The 18584-nt window shown below is 40.9% G+C and overlaps 1 long non-coding RNA gene across 5 annotated transcripts; it reads left to right on the top strand.

The window, feature by feature from the left end:
• Positions 1-7035: 7035 nt before the first annotated feature.
• On the top strand, positions 7036-16895 carry LOC127312444 (uncharacterized). 5 transcript variants are annotated; one of them, XR_011748426.1, is made up of 8 exons: positions 7036-7644; positions 8217-8456; positions 8572-8660; positions 8760-8834; positions 11107-11251; positions 11699-11769; positions 11924-12081; positions 16487-16895. It is a non-coding gene; the product is annotated as an uncharacterized lncRNA (long non-coding RNA). The 5 variants fall into 5 exon arrangements; XR_007858364.2 differs by lacking the exon at positions 11107-11251 and having other exon boundaries at positions 7037-7644; positions 8217-8473; positions 16487-16894; XR_007858362.2 differs by lacking the exon at positions 11107-11251 and having other exon boundaries at positions 7038-7644; positions 16487-16890.
• Positions 16896-18584: the final 1689 nt, after the last annotated feature.

Below are 18584 nucleotides of genomic sequence, written 5' to 3'. Positions count from 1 at the left end.
CTACCTTTTTAAATGAAATAATAATGCAGTGATTCCAGACTACTCATCTTTGTTCATTCGTTTTCACGTTTACAAATATGTTGCTCATCCTATTTTGTTCATTCCTGTACATGTTGTGCCAAACTATCGAAGTGCTTCCGCAAAAAACTGTGAGCTCGTCGGCTAACTCGAGCAGCCAAAGTGGTGACAGGGAAAATCAAACTGGTGATTCCAATATCATTAAACCATGTTCCTTGATTTGGTGGTTGTCTGATTTGCCTATTTTTAGCATCGATTTAGGTCTACAATTATTTTTGGTGAAGGGTTGCAGTTAGGGATGTTCAAGAAGTGATTGTGAGGGGCTGAATCATTTGGAGTAGTCATACGATGTTGTTGCGATGGTAACTTCCCTTATGATATGCACACTACGTCTTACAAATAAGGACTGGGCGTATGGGGCTTATGGTTGTTTAATTGTTAATTTAGGTTTTATTCCTATCAGGTAAGATCAAGTTCAATCATCATTAGTTAGTTAGCTCCAGGTGGTCACTAAGGAAGAGGCCAACGTGTGTCTTCAGACGGACGCCCGCAAATGGTCCTGGTTCTCCTGGAGCATCTCTGGGTTGAGGATGCAATGCATAGGTGGCGTTCCTATCAAGTGAGGTCACAAGCCTCTGCCACCGCTATAAGAAGCGAAGTCCCTTGCTACTGCGGTGACAGCAACGAAGAGCGCACTGGGAGTCCCGGATCAATGTAAGAATTGAAGCATCATCTCTGCTAACTTCCTCCCCATGCTCCATTTTAGGTATCGGTTAGTATATTTTTCCTATTTTCAGCAAGGCTATCTAGGCATCAACTAACTGTGTGATGGACGTGATTGCTATCTTGCAGCTCACAAATATGTGTACCGTTTGGCAGGCTACACCTTGCATGATTCTTTTTCTGTTATCCACAAAAAAGCTATGGATAGGTTCATATTTTTTGCGATGGATTTGTACCCACATTTTGGAGCTTATTTCTGAGGACAGGTTAATCGGGATCGCCAAACTGAGTGTATTCTTCTCAGCTCACATTTGTCATCACATACTATTGTTAAATCACATACTATTGTTAACGCAAGGTATGGTTCTTCCCCTTCCTTTTTTATCTCTTGGAGAATAATTTCACTGATTTTTTTCCGAGGGCGTAGAGTTTCATAAATTATCTCCCTTGTTGGTCAGCTCGTCAAAATTATATTTTTCAGGTCTCAGCAAGGTTATGTTAGTGTCAGCAATATAGGGTTTGTAGTTAACAGAAATGGTTGCTTAAGATTAAAATGCTATGCAACCGGTGATGATGGGGAATTATCCTTTTGAAGGAGAACACGAATGGTTCTCTATTGGAAGGACTAAACGGATCTTCTAATTCCTTTGAACTGTTGGTGCTGAAATCACTTCGGAAACATTAGACTTTTATCATCGACGCTGACTATAAAAGGTTTCTAATCGGCCGAAGGTGCTATAAATTCATTCCGCAAAGGAAAGATAAGAGAACATAAATAAATCATTTTCTGGACAAAAATGTTTCTGATCATGCATGTAACAATATGCCTAACTATATTTCAAAGATGTGCATAACTCTATTGACACCCAGCCTCCGTTATTCACTTATTTTTTAGGTTGATAAGGTGAATCATAATGCCTATTCTGAAAAGAAATCAGTAGAAGAACACATTCATAGAAAGAAGACTCTAAACTTTCCTTGGAATATTCTTTTTGGATTTTTGTAGGGTTGTAAAAAAGGACTAGCATTTCTTTCACATGTCTAGGGAGCCACTTTATTTGTGTCACTCAAAATGAAATGATGAACAAATTCCATTTGCTCGCACTTCCTTGCCATGATTTTATTTGCTTTCACAAAATTTCAGAGTAGGATTTCCGATTAATGACTGCCTCAGTGTTTTAAATGTGGTCAACTTTAACTACAAAGTTAACTCTTCATTCTTCTCCATTTAGTTATTGATGTATATTACAAAAATGGTTACCACAAAGGGGATCTTGTTATGGCAGCTGATCTAGCCATCCGAGTATCAATTGCATTCATGATAAAAATTGTTCCAAGGTCACCCCCCTCACCATGAAGTGAGATGCTCTAGAAAGGTCATGATTCTTATGAGGTCTCCAGTCAGAAAGTTGGTGATATTTCAGTTTTTGCGTCAACAATAACAGTAGTTTTAATAGATTTATTATGGGTACTATATTGTCACTGATTGATAAGGTTCATAATCCTCAGTAACTTGAAGCGTTGTTTTGCCTATCCCTGTAGGGTGCCATAGTGGACATATATATCCACTCGTGTAATAGCTGCAGATAAGTTAGTTATTTGGCTTGTTCAGAAAATTAAATACTTTTTGTAATCTCCTAGCATGTATAATGTCAAAGGTCGAAATGGAAACTACTGGTTTAGTCCAATAGTTTCATTTTGTTCGCTTCATATATGGATTTTCCTGTGTTTTGTATTTCTTGGCCGGAAAAATATTAGTTAAAAGGGTATTGCAATCTATATAAGAACAAGGCGACCCTGTATATATATTCACAAGCAAAGTGCCTATATTTGACTCGCATACTAAAACATCAGGGATGTGAATTGAGGTCACCATTAGCACAAACTACACAAGCATGGGTATGCAAGTTCCACGCGCATTAGTTTAAATATGTAAAGAGGAAAGAAATTTGAGGAGTGAGAGATGATAGTCAACACGAGCAAGTAGATGCCAGAAAATAATAGTTACAAATGAATAAAATCTAACTAAAAATGCTTTTGATCAATGTATGAGGTATAATTTTGCTGGACCGTAGCAACGCACGGGCATTCAACTAGTACAAATAATGCACCACGTTCTGCTCTACAGGAGCAGGTCTACAAAGCCAGCATCGCAGAGCATGACCAACATAATTCTACAAACGGTGACGTCACAGAATGATCCCTCTGAATGATGCCAAAAAAGAAAATCAGCCCTTTAGATGATGCCAAGAAATCGGAGCCATCCAGCAGTCTAAAGCAGAAACGTGGATGCCCAAGTAAGAATGGACCACCTAAACCTACTAATCATGTCATAAATCAATTTGCCACAAACAATATCGTTGGACTTGTGGAGTTGTGGTCGTGGAGGGACATCCAATCTAGGACACCAAAAGACGAGCCCATAAAATGAACTATGAAATTCACAAGGAGTGGCAGTTCAAGGGCAGATTCAAATGACTGTCTCGTAGCATGTGGCGATTTAGAAAAAAAAAAATTGTTTTCCAATATTAGTGGTACATTTGTAATTTTTAGTCTTCACCAATCTGGAGTGTTATTACAGTTTTATTTGAATCATTTGATTCTCCAGATAAAAGGCACTTCCTTAACTTGACTGTTCTACATTACCATTCATTGCTGTAATTTAATTGGTGTGTTATACTTAATTATTCCATGGTGGAATGTTCTCCCTCACACAAAAAAGCAATACAGGTATGTTTGTGTAATCATCAGCAATGGTTTCCAAAAACTGTGCAGCTACACTGGGAAACCCTGTAGTAATTTTTAGTCCCGGTTCGTGTTACAAACCGGGACTAAAGGTTATTTTCCTCGACGCGCGGCAGTAGCCCACGTGGCGGGACCATTAGTCCCGGTTTGTTTTACAACCGAAATTAAAAGGGGGGGCCTTTAGTCCCGCCTAATTGGTCCCGGTTTGGAAACCGGGACTAAAGGCCCAGACGAACCGGGATTACAGGCCCGTTTTCCACTAGTGGTAATTAATAATAATTCATTAAATCATGACCACTTAATTTATATCTAACTGCTAATATAATTTAGATGATGTGGCTTAACGTGATGGCTCTATTATCAATTAGGAGAGTCCACCTAGTTTTTTTTTTTGATACTCAACATCTATCATTCATTAATCATTGGGCTTACAATCTTTGTGTAGACAATCAGCTAAGAAAGTATGAACATAATTAATTCAAAGACATCTACGCCTACTAGAGGATGCCTGCTTAGCACACAAGTGTGCTCCTTCATTTGCTTCACGTCCAATAAAACTAAGATATAAATACTCCATATTACTAGATAGGTCTTCAATCTCTTGCAGGATTGATGCAATGTCAGATCTTCCCATAACCCGATCATTCCAGAGTTTGACAACATCATTCGAATCTGTTTCCACCTCGACACAAGACATGCCAAGATCACTAGCAAGCTTGATTCCTTCCCGAACTGTCAAAGACTCCATGATTAGAACACTGGCTGCCTGGCAGTACCATATAGCCTCACTCCTAATCAGAGCTCATGTATGGTCACGCAGAACCAATCCTGATGCTTCATCTCCTGAGATCTCTGAGAAGCTTGCATTCACAATCAGTAAACGGACCACCAAAGTTCTCCCGAAGTGGCAGCCACCGAATGAGTCCATCTAGTTTAAAAGACTACTACAGACCGGAGAAAAAGAAGCTATAGATATGGTACGGTCTTCTCTTTATATTGAACGTGCTAAACTCTTTATATTGAACGTGTCAAAGGAAGCTACATCCGACGTAACTAATAATCATTCATTAAATCATATAATTTTATATAACTGCTAATATAATTTAGACGATGTGGCTTAACCTGATGGCTCTATTAATCATCCTTATTTTGTTTTTAGTATATAATAAATAGATAATACATCTTCCTTTGTCAGGTGGCTGAGACCAATGGATGCGTCTGCAACGCCCATCACCGAGGGCTTCGATGCTAGTGGCGCGATGCCCCAGCATCCATCAAATCCCATCTAGCAAAGTGGAGGAGCATCTCTGCTGGCCGACCCAAATCGGCGATCTAAAAGGTTCGTTTTTATTTGTTTTTGTCTGTCTGTCCGTTTTGGTTGGGTGGTGCGTCCAACAGCTCAGCCCAAAGTGCCCTCCGCTCGCTGTCAACGATGACGATAATGGTCGTTGTTGGTTTCACGTGCGCCGTAGATTATTCTCGCGATTTCCGTTTGGTTCCGCCCATGACGGCTTTGTTTCCCGCCCTCGCTCGTTTTTCTTTTTCCCACCGCGGCCCGAATACTTCGCGTCGTTTCCCCACCGTGAATGGAGGCAGCGACAGAGGCAGTAGCAGTCGACACAGCCTGCGAATGCGGAGAAGGCGGTGCGCGAGAAGGCGTACCACGCCACCGACGATGCAGCGGAGGAGGGCTGTGTGGCGTAGGCGGTGGCCTTAGCCATGGCTTGGTCCCTCCTGGGCAAGGAGGAGGAGGACCAATGGAAGGTGCGCACGATGCACGGTGGAGGCAGCAGCAGATGAGGTGGAGTGGGCAGCGGATGAGAGAAGGCCACACTTGGCGGCCGAGATCAACACCAGCGAGCGCTGTCGGGAGGACCAGCACATGGAGAACCGCCGCCGGGCCATAGCCAAGCAACCCTGCCAGGAAGAAGCCATATGGGTTGCACAGGCAGCGCTAGACGAGGACGAGGTCGGCGGCGGGAGGTGTAGACATGTACGGCCAGTGTAGTAGCGGTCGTTTATTTTCAGTTTATGCGAGCCTTTTTGTATAACTGGTTGTGAAATCCTGATCAACAATTAACTAACTAGCTTTATATGACACTTACAAACTGGGTCCAACAGCCCATGGCCGGACACGAGCGTTGTCGCGCAGTGTTCCCGCCAACGCATCCATTTTTCTAAACTAGTACAAATGCCCGTGCGTTGCCACGGGTCCTCAACTTTTGTTTCTCAATGCATATAAATAATTTAAAACTCAGTATAAAAATTTAAATCAAATCAAGGAAATTATAATGTACTATAGCATGCTAATATGAAACACAATAACAAGATAGCATTGTCATACAACTGCATTGTTATGAAGTACGTTATAATAATTGATATCGTTTATAAAATTAAATAAGCACTCCGCTAATTGTTTACATTAAAACTGGAAGTGGAGGACGACGCGCCCGTCGAGGAGTTGAAACTGGAAGAAATGTCGTCATTGTCGTCGTCGTCGCGCCAGCGCCCTAGCCCGGGCCCTGGACTTCTTCCTTGCCGCCGCCTTGTCGTCTGCCGCCTCCTGCGCCTCCAACCGGGCGAACTTGGTGTCAGAGTCCTCCTCCTCCTCCTCCTGCCCCTCCTCCTCGTCCTCGGCGTCGCTGCCAGCGCCGCCTCCGTCCTCCTCCTGGCCTTCGCTGGCATTGCCGCCTCCGTCCTCCTCCTCCTCAGTTGGCGTGGAGGCAGGGTCGTTGGGCGTGGAGCCCGGATCGTTTGGCGTCGCAGGGGATTCCCACCAATGCAGAAATCCGGGCAACTTGCCCTCGCTCTCCGAGTCCGACGGCAGCGTGTAGTCGCTCATGGCGTACCGGTGTTGGAGAAGAAGAAGAAGAGGAAGAAGGAAGCGGTTCGCTTTGAATTACCGTAGACGCATGGGTTATAATCTGCGGGGATTAACGGCGGCGCGTATAACGAAGAGGCCGCCGGTTGTTCTTCCGCGGCGGTTTGGCGCTCCATTGCGGCAGTTGGCGGGTTGATCGGCGCGGTTGCCACACCGGCGGTTGACATTCGCGCGCTTGCTGTGAATTCGAGGCCGATCGAACCTGGGTCGCTGCCAGGCGGGCCCGTGGGGAAGCAAGCGTACGCTTTGCGCGACCGCGTAGCATCCGCGGAGACGCAAACCTGGCGCATATTTGCGTCGCGTTTGCGTCGCCGCGGAAGCTCCAGACACGATCCGTCGCCCGCTGGAGGTGGTGCCAGACACATTTCCGGGCCGCGCGGACGCAAACGGTCGCTCACAACGTCTGTTTGCGTCGCGCCGCTGGAGATGCCCTAATTGTAACTGAAGGTAACTGAAGAAAACATATTACTACACTGAAATCAGCAAACAGAATAACAACACCTTGCTGTTTAAAAGGAAAACAGAGCATACGCTAGTCCTGTCGTGAGTTGTAATTAGCCATTAGCTGAAATGGTTTGCGTGTGCAAATATTCACGTCGTCGCCACGGTTGTATCAGAGACAAACCTGCTGCTAATTAAGAGGGAATCTGAACCTGCCTGTATTTTCTCTCATAGAAACGGTGGTCCAGCAACAGGTGCGAACCGGAACCACCCTATCATGTCTTCTTCTTTTTCTCGCTGCCGGCTACAGACGCGGCGGCCGGCCGCCAGCTTCCCTCGCCTTGCCGCCGCCGGCCCCCAGCTTCCCTCGCGCCGCCGCCGGCTCCCAGCTTCCCTCGCGTGCCCCTGCCACTGGCTCCCTCGCGCGGCCGCCGCCTGAGTTTTGCTCGCCCGCTCCCGCTCCTCTGATCCGTCGCGCGCCCCTGCCCCCGGCTCCCTCGCGCGGCCCCGGCCCCCACTCCCTCGCGCGTCCCTGCGACCAGATCCCTCGCGTGGCCGCCGACCCCAGCTTCGCTCGCGCACCACCGCCCCCCGGCTCCCTCGCGCGGCCGCCGGCTGCCTCGCGACGGACCGGTCCTCCCCCGCGCCTGCAGGGATGAGCCATGGTTCACCGCTGGCGAGGTGCCATTGAAGATCCCAGGGTTCCAAAAGGATTCGAGGGAGCGCGGGCGGTGTTGTGCCTCAGTTCATACCTTGTTGGCGATGATGATTCGTGATAGCGCCGTGCTGTTGGATTGATGCCGCTCGGGAAGATTGATCAGCCAGAAGAATAATAGGTAATGCCTATTTATATTGGTACATGATTGGTATTTGGTAGGTGATCGCAAATATTTCCTATTTATATTGGTACATGATTGGTATTTGGTAGGCGATCACAAATATTTCCTGCACATATGCTTTTTGTTAGGAAATTTTGAGACTTTATTGTGAACTTTTTTGTTAAGGAAATAAGGAAATTAGCATGCCAAGTTTAAGCATTCCACAATGTATCTCTGCCCCCTCTTCAAATTGAGGGAATATGCTCCATTTTGTATGAAATCTCCTTATTCGTCTAGATACTGGCTATGTCGTTTCTATGTGGCATAAGTTCAATACCAATCACATAGCTACAAGGCATAAATTCTAGCATTTTTAATCATAGATGTATTCTGTACATATGGTTCAATGGAAAATTTGTTTACCAAAGATGACACAACTCACATGTATTATTGTTTTTCATACTAAAGATGCAATTGCGTCAATGAAAGTGAATTATTTTCAGCATATAAAATTAACCATAAGTTGACAAGTGTTCTGCACTAATTGTACCTGAATTGATTTGTATGCTGAATTTTATTGCTTGGTTCAGCTTCTGACGACGATCTGGTCAGCTAATACAAAAGCGAGTTTTCATCCGGCAATTCCATACGCTGCTGCCGGCCAGCTGCAACCAACACCTGACAGAGGCTTATGAATGCGCTTTTTCCCATCTTCCTAAACCGGTATACCCTCTAGCCGCTAACAAAAACTGTGAGGCCCAAGACCATGTTCAAGTGGTTAGCCCGCAATAAAGAAGAGAACAGGAGCAGTTTGCCTAAACCGCTGTCTGGTATTACCTAAAATCATGTCTGAATTGCTTCTCATGGACATTTCTTGATTATTACATTTCTTGAATTAAGATGTATAAATATTGTTTGCTGATAAAAACTTACCTTGTGTTTCAGTTGCATTTTATTTCTGGAAGATGCACAGGAAACCACATAGGTAGCCAATGCATTGACTGCGAACGCACCAAGCATGGTTTCAACTTCAAGTAATTTTGTTTCTATTCTTTCACTTATCTGTATGAGCTCCCCAAAAGACAGTGAGCTTACATTTGTTGTATATTCAGATAAAACTTTGATTTGTGTAGGTAACTGTTCCAACAGTGTCTTCTGTTTACCATGAGTACCCAATGAAAAGCCAAAATACCAGTATTTATCTTCAGGTACTTTCTTACTTATGATGGAACAACTGTCATTTTCCATTCTTCCATTCATATTGCAACTTTATACTTTGTATGGTACTTCCTTTATTTTTCCAACTCGGGTTCTGCCATTCTTGTTTTCATATCTCTGATTGTTTTCTGATTATATACATTATAGTTTAAGATCATGGCAATACACACATCAAAAAATATAAATATTAAAACTACTTGTTTATTCCAAGCAATAAATATACTTATTGATGCAATAAAAAAAGCCTGCATTGATAACAAATCTAAGTTCTTAATCCCATTGATAGTGAAGAGAATGGTCATCCCCTCTATAGTGTGCTGACATGAAGATTGTCATTCTTTGCAACCCTGGTCCATAATTCGACGGCCTCTTTGACATGGCGTGATAGTGCCCCCGCAGATGCGACGAACATTGCATGGGATGCTTCTAATGCGTAGGCAGACTGACTTTGTGGCCGGAAAACTATCTCGCTCTCATAGGTTGTTGACAAACCTCCTGTAATATTTACAATTAGATAAAGAATACAATGGGATTTAAGTAACTACACCAGCACATCACCTTCCGTCCTTTTCATTGTCAACAGTGTGGCAGCTAAAGTCCACTTCTCGCGCTCCGCTAGTCTCCAACGTCCTATGTGACGCCCCACGTGTCGGTCCCATACACGGACAAAAATTATTTCTCCCCTGGCGAGTAAAACAATCTCATCTCAGCACATAAATAATAAGAAGTACAACAACAATTTGGCAAAATTGATACCTAATGTTCATAACTGCGACGTCTAGGCACGGAGTCTTCTGATAATATGATTGTATGTACATGAACTTGCTAACATACACCACCAGTCCAATAACATCTAGAAAAATAATCACATAACCAGGTCACAAACATGGCAGTTTAGTGGTACGAAAACAGTGATAAAATTCCAAGTACCTGCGAGCATTCTGTTCCCAAGGCCATAAACTGTCCTAAAATCCATGAACTGCATCGGTAGGCGAGGGACACTTATGTGTGCCATAGGTAGGTGTATCTCAGTTCGCCCACGTAAAATGATAATAAAATTTGACGGTATGGCTAAGGCGGTGGGTAATGGCAGTCCCGCTAGCTCAAACCACAAATTCTTTAAAAAATATACCGTTCCAATTTGTAGCTCGTTATTGAAGCGATCTACAAACTCTTCGTAAGCAAACGCCTCCATTTTCGTCCCCTAGAATATATAGCCAAGTCATGTCTCATATAGTTGCCAAGAGATACGAGAGATGACCGTGCAAAATTGCTTACTCTAGTGTCCGCTAGTATGGCACAGAAAAACCGTCCGCTTCTCCTCGTTTGTTTTACGTGTGTATATAAAACCTTGGCTGTTGTCTCCCAGCCTCCTGATTGGATGTGCGCGAGCTCGACATCATCGAATGTTACATGCCTGCATGGTTGAATGGTCAGAAAAATAGGCTATAAAAATGTGAGATGTACGGAAGTAGTAGTTGCATATAAATGCAAATATTTTACCTGGGGATTGCCAAAGAAGGCATGACATCGCCGGGCAGTGGTGCCATGACTCTCCTAGTTTTTCTCAGGTTATATGGGATAACCATGGTTGCCAGGGGCAGTGCTGAGCCTGCAGCTCGCTATGGACTGTAGTCTGCAAAATGAAGGATGAATAATGAAGGGAAAACATGGCCTACTGGGTATACAATATATAGGGGAGCAGATTTATGGCCACAGGCGGGAAGCCAAAAATTCATTTGTTGTTTTGGCGCTACTGTGCCTTTTTCCCCTGATCAAGAGTATTAGGTATAAGATCCTTGCCTGCCTTTCAATAACGCATCAACGTGAGAAAAATTAGGTAACATAAATATTTAATTGATTTCGTCGAATTCTTTTGCCAATGTCCATGTAGGACGGAGCTAAGAGATCCATGCCTTTATATGGCGCGATCATCTTGAGAAAAATCAGGAACACAAAATAGCAAAGATTGGATTATCATTTTGACAGTTTCAAAAATGCTAAGAAATCCATGCCTTTATATGACGTCATCATATTGAGAAAATTCAGGAGACACGAATATTTAGTTGATCTGGTTGACATTCCTTTTGCCAATTTACCAAAAAATATGCTATATTTAATGTTGGTTATTATGTTGGCATTGAAAGACTTCTGATGAAAAATATTTGATCATACTTCTTTATTTACATGCGAATTAACTTGAATTTGGCGATCCCAATCCTCTGTTTCCATTTATAATATGCCTATGTATTTGATCTGTAGAAGAATAACAAAGCCTAAATCCTTAATACATAGTTGACACATTCCTGAAGTAGAGTTCGGCTGGACAAAGGATAGGGCTCTGGTTGACACATTCATTATGCGTTTAGCTGCATATGTCTGTGAACGGAATGATTATGAGGAGGAGGTATTCTTCTTAACTTTTTGTCACCACATATAAAATTTTATGCTCTAGCAAGATTTATTGCAAACCAGGTGCCCTTTAGTTGGAAACTGCAACCACAGTTGTACCATTACATTAGGACAGTACTGCACAAGACAATCTTACTTGATTTTACTTTGCCGAAACATAATCACTATATTTTAAATTGTTGCCAATCAACATCTGGAAGTCGCATATAATGTTTTATTATTGTATAATGAGTTACTATGCCAACACATTGAAATGAGAACCAAAAGGTATTTATTCGACCTCATTACCTCAGCAAACAGCTAGAAGATTATGCATTTGGTGCTCTTAATCTGCTATACAATCTAGGAAGAGTTCAATATTCCACGACGCATCATTAGTATTGTTTTATGACTTTTTTTCTTCTGAAGTTAGAATAGCTCATCACATATAAAATTCGTGCAGCTTGTAACCGATGGATGCCTCATCACATTTCCGCAGCACCGAGCTCCAGTCGCAGATCATTGTTTGTCCAGGTACAACTCAAGCCATTGCTGCCCCCATTTTGTATGACGAAATGTCAGCTTGTCATGTCTTGTCAAATTTTGTTCGCATTTATTTCTTATTTATTGTAGGGAAAATGCAATTCCAGTTAAAATATTTCAGAGATTTTCTATGAAAAAATTTCAGGGTATTGGCTATTACAGAAGGAGTATTCCATAGAGAAAATTCATCCAGAGAGCACATAACTTGGCAAAATGAAATTCTGGACCAGCATCACATGAAATTGTGAAGGCATTACTGGACACACAATCTAGAGTAACTCAAGTGAGCAACAAAGCTGGCAGGTACACCCTTTGTCCCTCTCGGTGTAATTCAAGATGTGCATGCACACTTCTTTCTGTATTGTAAGAATGCATTGTTACTGATATCTGATAGTGGCAATAAATACTTGGTGCGCCATCAACTTATATAAAATCTGCTCATAGCATTATCCAGCATTCAAACGAAAACCGCTAAGGTCTTTTACAAGAGTAGACTATAAATCCACAAACTGTGAGTGTTCAAAATACCGAAACAACAACTTTTCAAAGAAAAAAATCTGACCCAAGCATTTTGACTAAATCTTTAACATGTTGTGGGATGTTGGCTTCACACTCGTTGTCCATGTAGGACAGCATGTGTATCACCGCTTTGTTCAAGAGTGTAACCAACCTACACATGAATTATACGTCAATACTGCCCAAGAGTTCAAATTTACAGTTCATAATATGTTAGCACCAAAATTTAGTACCCACCTTGACATTTGCTGGGACTTCTTGGCCATTCCACCACCGCATATATGATAGCACCAAAAATCCTGACATGAGGCTATAGAGAAAGCATACATTATTGTTAGCGAAATTGTAGACAAGATCTTGAAAATCAGTAATAACTACATGGATTCTAACCTGTCATTGTTGATTGGCAACCCACATGGTGTGATGCGACTCCAAAGAAAAACGTCATCTTTCCAACCTTTGATTGCATCTCCAAGAGCAATGTTCAGGTAGAATGATATCTCTTTCAGCTTAAATATATATTTGTGATGAAGTCCTGGTTTATACATTTAGGTTCGGGATTGGGATCAATTAGAGTAACCGTCCGTTTATCCAGGTTGAACACAAAAAGAATGTAGCATTGTGGAGATGGGCGATATGGTACCAAAATGCATAATTTTGAATTATGAAATATTAGGACGTAGGTAAATCAAGAGACCAATAAGTTTATCATCTTGGGACTCGAATTTGCATGGAGAATTGACCAATCTTACCGAGTTGCACTCGACACATGAAACTCCATCCACGGCCGGCATTCACACATCATTGCCATGATATCTCGCTTTTTGTCAATGGGTAAACGTTTCTTTGGTTCTGTGGATGAGTCGGTCACTAAGGTCTGAGATGAGAGAATTATTAGAGTTTTATGAAACATGACATGTGTTTAACTTGTAAGATGAATTTAAACAGAACCACTCACGCAAAATGCGAGATCGACAATGTGATAATTAGTCTCCAAAAACAACCGCTACATCGGTAGCATTTACCGTACGGCCATGTTGAAAGAATCGGTGTCTATACCATTTTTATCGTTTAGCAAGTCTTTCAATTGTTTAAGGCGATGCTAATCGGATATGGCTTAGAGCTCTTCACCCATATTTGTCTACAAAACAAACCGAGAAAGTTAACTACGGGATAAAACTCAAAATTGAAAATGGCGCGATTTGGACTTACTTCATGGCATCGTTGTCGCTAACGGATAGAATATAATTTCGCGATTCGAAAGTGCTTCATTCTTGTTAAACGACTTCTTGATAATCTTCAAGGGAGGTGTGGGGGCATTGGCTACGAGGTAGTTGTGTAAATTCGGTGGGAGGAGGACCATTCTGTCCCACATGAGGATATCACTTGGGTCTCCCTTCGTATCGAGGTTGTGCAAACTCAGGGGTTCCTTTTAACATATTCAAGGCGGTATTATGTAGGATAAATGGTAAGCTGTTTCTGAAGAGTTTGAGTCCATTACGCAAATTAGGGAGTATAATTAATTCATGGAAGAATTGATCTTCATACTTATCATACTTATATAATATAATATTTGAATCCTTGTGCAAATACGAGTTACAGGATGAGCTAGTTCTTGGCCTGTCCACTCTTCCATGAGTTTGAGGACAAACAAACCACATGATGAGCTGCAATAGTGTAAAAAACGTTGGTCTACATGGATCTACAAGTATAAGAAATTATCGAATAGTCCAAAAGGTAATACTACTGTAACATACCTATCTGTCTGTAATGGTTCTTGAATACACTCCACCCACTTCCATGTAGTTACCTCCGTGTCTTGCCACTTTTGACCTAGATTAAAATCACTCATCCGAGCGACAAGTTGAAGCTGATTTTGAAGACCTTGTAATTGTTAAATAGAAAAGGAAATGACATGGTGATATAAAAGGTAGACGTTATTTCACAAACAATTATAATGATAAATATGAGAGTATAAAGTGATTACCGTCCGTTGTAAGTCGGGGCGGTCTTTTGCTGAACCAAAGGAGTCAAGAATTTGTATACGGCGGTTGCGCACATCGACGTTACAGAAAACCCAATGATTTGTATTTTCGTTAAACGGTATAAAAATCTGATCACAAAAAAAAGTAAGTGGTAGCAATAGTATTTTTATAACTAAATTGAACTCGGTAAATTATGCTGAACTTACCATGTCATGTTCTAGGTAGATACGCACACGTTTTATAATACCATCACAATCTTTCTCGCTTATGTTATTGTTGGCATCTCTTCGCATTAATTGAGAAATATGTGTGCTTTCGTACCAAACTTTTCCACCAGCCTTATTGGTTAGGTGTTCTTTCGCCCTCAAGCAGTAAGTGTAAGCATTAATGCACTGTAAGATCAAAGAAGAAATTGTCAAATTATAACATTGATATACAATAATTACATGATGTTCTGAGTAAATGTGGAAATAATGTGGACATAAGCACTCTTCAAATTATAACTTTACTCACGTCTCCATCCAACCATCCATTGTTTGGAAATAAGCACTCTTCAAAATCACTGCGCCTTAAGCATGAGTCATGTATCCGGACCAACTTGGTCGTTAGAGGGAAAGACATGATGTATTTTTTAATATCGTCAAGCCTCTTATCATCTCCTGTAATCTCTTCCATCTCTCCATCGGTTGAGCTCATCTATGGAAGGTAGTAGAGTTTTAAAAAAAACTTAGTCAGCAACATTCTATTCAATTCACTTACCTGAGCGCTGCCTACCATGTCAATTTGTTTATTATCATTTTCTTTAATCTCTCCCACCTCTCCGTCGATTGAGCTCATCTATGAACAGTAGCCATAGAGTTAAAAAAGGTAGTCACCAAGATGATGGATTGTTTTTTTAAATGGAATGTGATAATGTGCAATAACATCATTTTCTATTCATTGCATTACCTGAGCGCTGCATGCTGTTTCACTCTGTTTCATATCATTTTCCTGAATCTCTCCCATCTCAACATCGGTTGAGGTCATCTATGAAAGGTAGTATAGAGTTAAAAAAAAGTTAGTCAGCAACATTCTGAATTGCTTTATTTAAATGGTATGTGGTAATGTGCATTAACATCATTTTCTATTCAATTCACTTACCTTAGCGTTGCCTACCATGTCAATATGTTTATTATCATTTTCTTTAATCTCTCCCACCTCTCCGTCGGGTGAGCTCATCTATGAACAGTAGCCATAGAGTTAAAAAAAAGATAGTCAGCAAGATGATGGATTGTTTTTTTTTAAATGGGATGTGATAATGTGCAATAACATCATTTTCTATTCATTGCCTTACCTGAGCGATGGATGCCGTTTCACACTTTTTCATATCAGTTACCTGAATCTCTCCCATCTCAACATCGGTTGAGCTCATCTATGCATGGTAGTCATAGAGTTAAAAATTAGAAAGTTAGTCAGCAATATGATGAATTTATATTTTTATATAGTGGCAGATGTAATGTTCGCATAAAAGTAAGGGACCGTATCAGAGGTCGGATTCCATACATGCATATAACAATAAACTTAACATGGAAGAGAGTAGAAACAGCATACGACCTACTGATTTATGCCTACGTATCAGAGTAGATATAGTTGCAGTTGTATCCATAATTTTAATATATCATAATATTTTGTTGCCAAAGACATATTGTTCTACTGATGTATTTACCATTGCCTTCTAATATGCTACTTGTAGTAATGGTAAAGCAGCAGTAGCAAGCTCTCTCATCTCTCTCTCAAATAAGAGCAGCAACAAACAATAGTGCCTCATATTCTCTAATTCAGCAATTAAATTACGATAATTGCTGCATCTCAATTATAGCAAGCTCTAATTTTTAAGTTTACCCTAGTCAAGATGCAGCAATATAGTCCAGTTTGGCTTTGAACCAAATGGCTGTTCTTGAAATTTTGAATCAAACAAGGGATAATACAGCTAATCAGGCATCTAAATTTCACCTAAGTTAAAGAACAGATTTAGACGATTTCTAATCCAATAGATGGCTAATGAACAGATTTATACCATGAAAGACATTACATAGGGCTAGGATTAATTTTACTTGGTGTACATTTGGTTTACAACAGCACAAATGAATGGAGAGAGGGTGATGGTGCATGAGCTTGTATTATAGAGATTTGATTACATACCTTGAACGAGATGAACTTCTCTGCAGGTCCGACTTTTGATGTCCCTTGAAACTTGTTTGAAGAATGGGCAGGTTAAAATCTCTCCCAGGTGGTGCTTGAGGGTACCTTTTATGTCTGCTTCCTTATCGCAATTTTGGTAAATGTTTTAATTACCATTACAATAGCGGGATGGTATCAAACCGGTAATTAGGGGAGATGATTTATTACCTACTGAAGCGTGATTTACGAAGATATTTTATTTATGGTAGGGAATATTTTGCGGGTCTGATGGAAATCAAATTAATTCAATTGCAGGCGTGTCTCCGGTTTCCTTATTTGCTTCTTTTTACCTAAATGGATATGTGCTCCTTCCCTGATCCGTGCTTATTAATTTTTCGGGCCTTGTTTCTCCGGGTTTAAATGCGCTGGAAATTAGGGACTAATCCCATGAGAAATATTTCACATGCCTTTTTTACGAATAGTGCGAGAGAAAAAGAAAAGACATGATCTTTGCGGGATCTCCGGATACCATTTTTATGTGTGCACAATTATCTTAAATTAAGTAATTACATAATCACCATTACTATAGCGTGATTTATGGGCCGAGTTGATTTTAGCATCCGGAGATCCTATTTGGGTCGAGTTGACTTACTCATTGATTTGATCCACGTAACTTTTGGGTTTATTAAATGAGAGCATCTAGAGATACTATTTGGGTCGAGTTGAATTACTCAGTGATTTGATCCACGTAATTTTTGGGTTTATTAAATGACAGCATCGGGAGATACTATTTGGGTCGAGTTGACTTAGGCACTGATTTGAGCCACGTAAATTTTGGGTTTATTAAATGAGATGCTTTATTACAAATATTTTATTTTATTTAAATTTGTCTATTATTGTATGCAAGTTTTTGCTTAGTATAAAATGTTGTAGGTTTGCCTTGGAAGCTCTACCAGTTTTGCTCACATGTGTTTGCTAGAAGGTTCAAGTTTTATTGATTCATGGTTTCCATTTATAATGTGTCGCGAGGATAAAAGATTATAAGCCAAATCCCCTATTTGACCGTGTTATAGATGTCCTTTTTTATTCTTCACGTTTGAACACAAAATGAATCGCTCTCTGACTTCATGTCTTCAAGATAAATCATGTCTTCCATTATCCGCGCAAGTAGTAGGAGTAAATTGGTGCCTAATTAGAAATATTTATGTAGTGGTGTCGATGTGCTCCTTTGCTCTTCGTGTCTTGTTGGAGCTCTATATGGTACTGCTTGCATGGTGGCGCAAATAAGGTAAACTTTATTGAGCTTCCTCCTTGTTGATGCATTTAAGCGATACATTATTCAGGATCTATTAGTCTTTGTTGTTTAGGAGAATAGGAACCCATCTCATGTACTCACTGCCTTCCGAGACGTAGGGTTTTATAGAACCAAAAGTACCGGTTGCCGTACTTCACTTAACAAGGCCATAGCACCCATGTAGCGACGCATCTTGTCACGTGGACCACCGATAAATGTTCCGGCAACATGGTACGCTTTCCAATAGCATCGGCACTACCACTGAACATCTGTTGAGCTCACCTATGAACATGTGGTAGTCATAGAGTTAAAAATACTAAAGATAGTCATCAAGATGATGATTGCCTTGACATGCATTAACATCATTTTTGAACGGTATCATAGAGTTAAAAAATAAAAAAGAGCTTAAGCAAGGAGATGAATTGCCTTACCTGAGCGTTGTCTCCTGATTCACTCTCTTTCTTATCATTTTCCACAATCTCTCCCATCTGAATATCAATCGAACACATATGTGAAAGGTAGTCATGGAGTTAAAAAATAAGATAGTTAGGAACGTGATGAATTAGTTTGTGAATAGTTTAATTTATACTGTTGTATTTCTTCTCTAATTCTTAATCACACATATATACCTTTATATCCTAAAGCAGTCACTGATTTTGGGTGAAAATTAGCACACTTAATCTGTGTTTCACAAGTGATTTAAAACTTTTATATGTGATAAGATGTTGATGATAAGGTCAATTTTGAGCTATTGGGTCATGATCGATAAGCTCCTTGATTAGTATGTTAAACACGCTAGAGTTTTCGGACATCTTATATACTATTATTCTTGTATAAATTCAGAGATTCAA

This window comes from Lolium perenne, chromosome 7 (assembly GCF_019359855.2).
Source record: "Lolium perenne isolate Kyuss_39 chromosome 7, Kyuss_2.0, whole genome shotgun sequence".
In the NCBI taxonomy this organism is placed as follows: Eukaryota; Viridiplantae; Streptophyta; class Magnoliopsida; order Poales; family Poaceae; genus Lolium; species Lolium perenne.
This window is presented reverse-complemented; position numbering and strand designations above follow the sequence as displayed.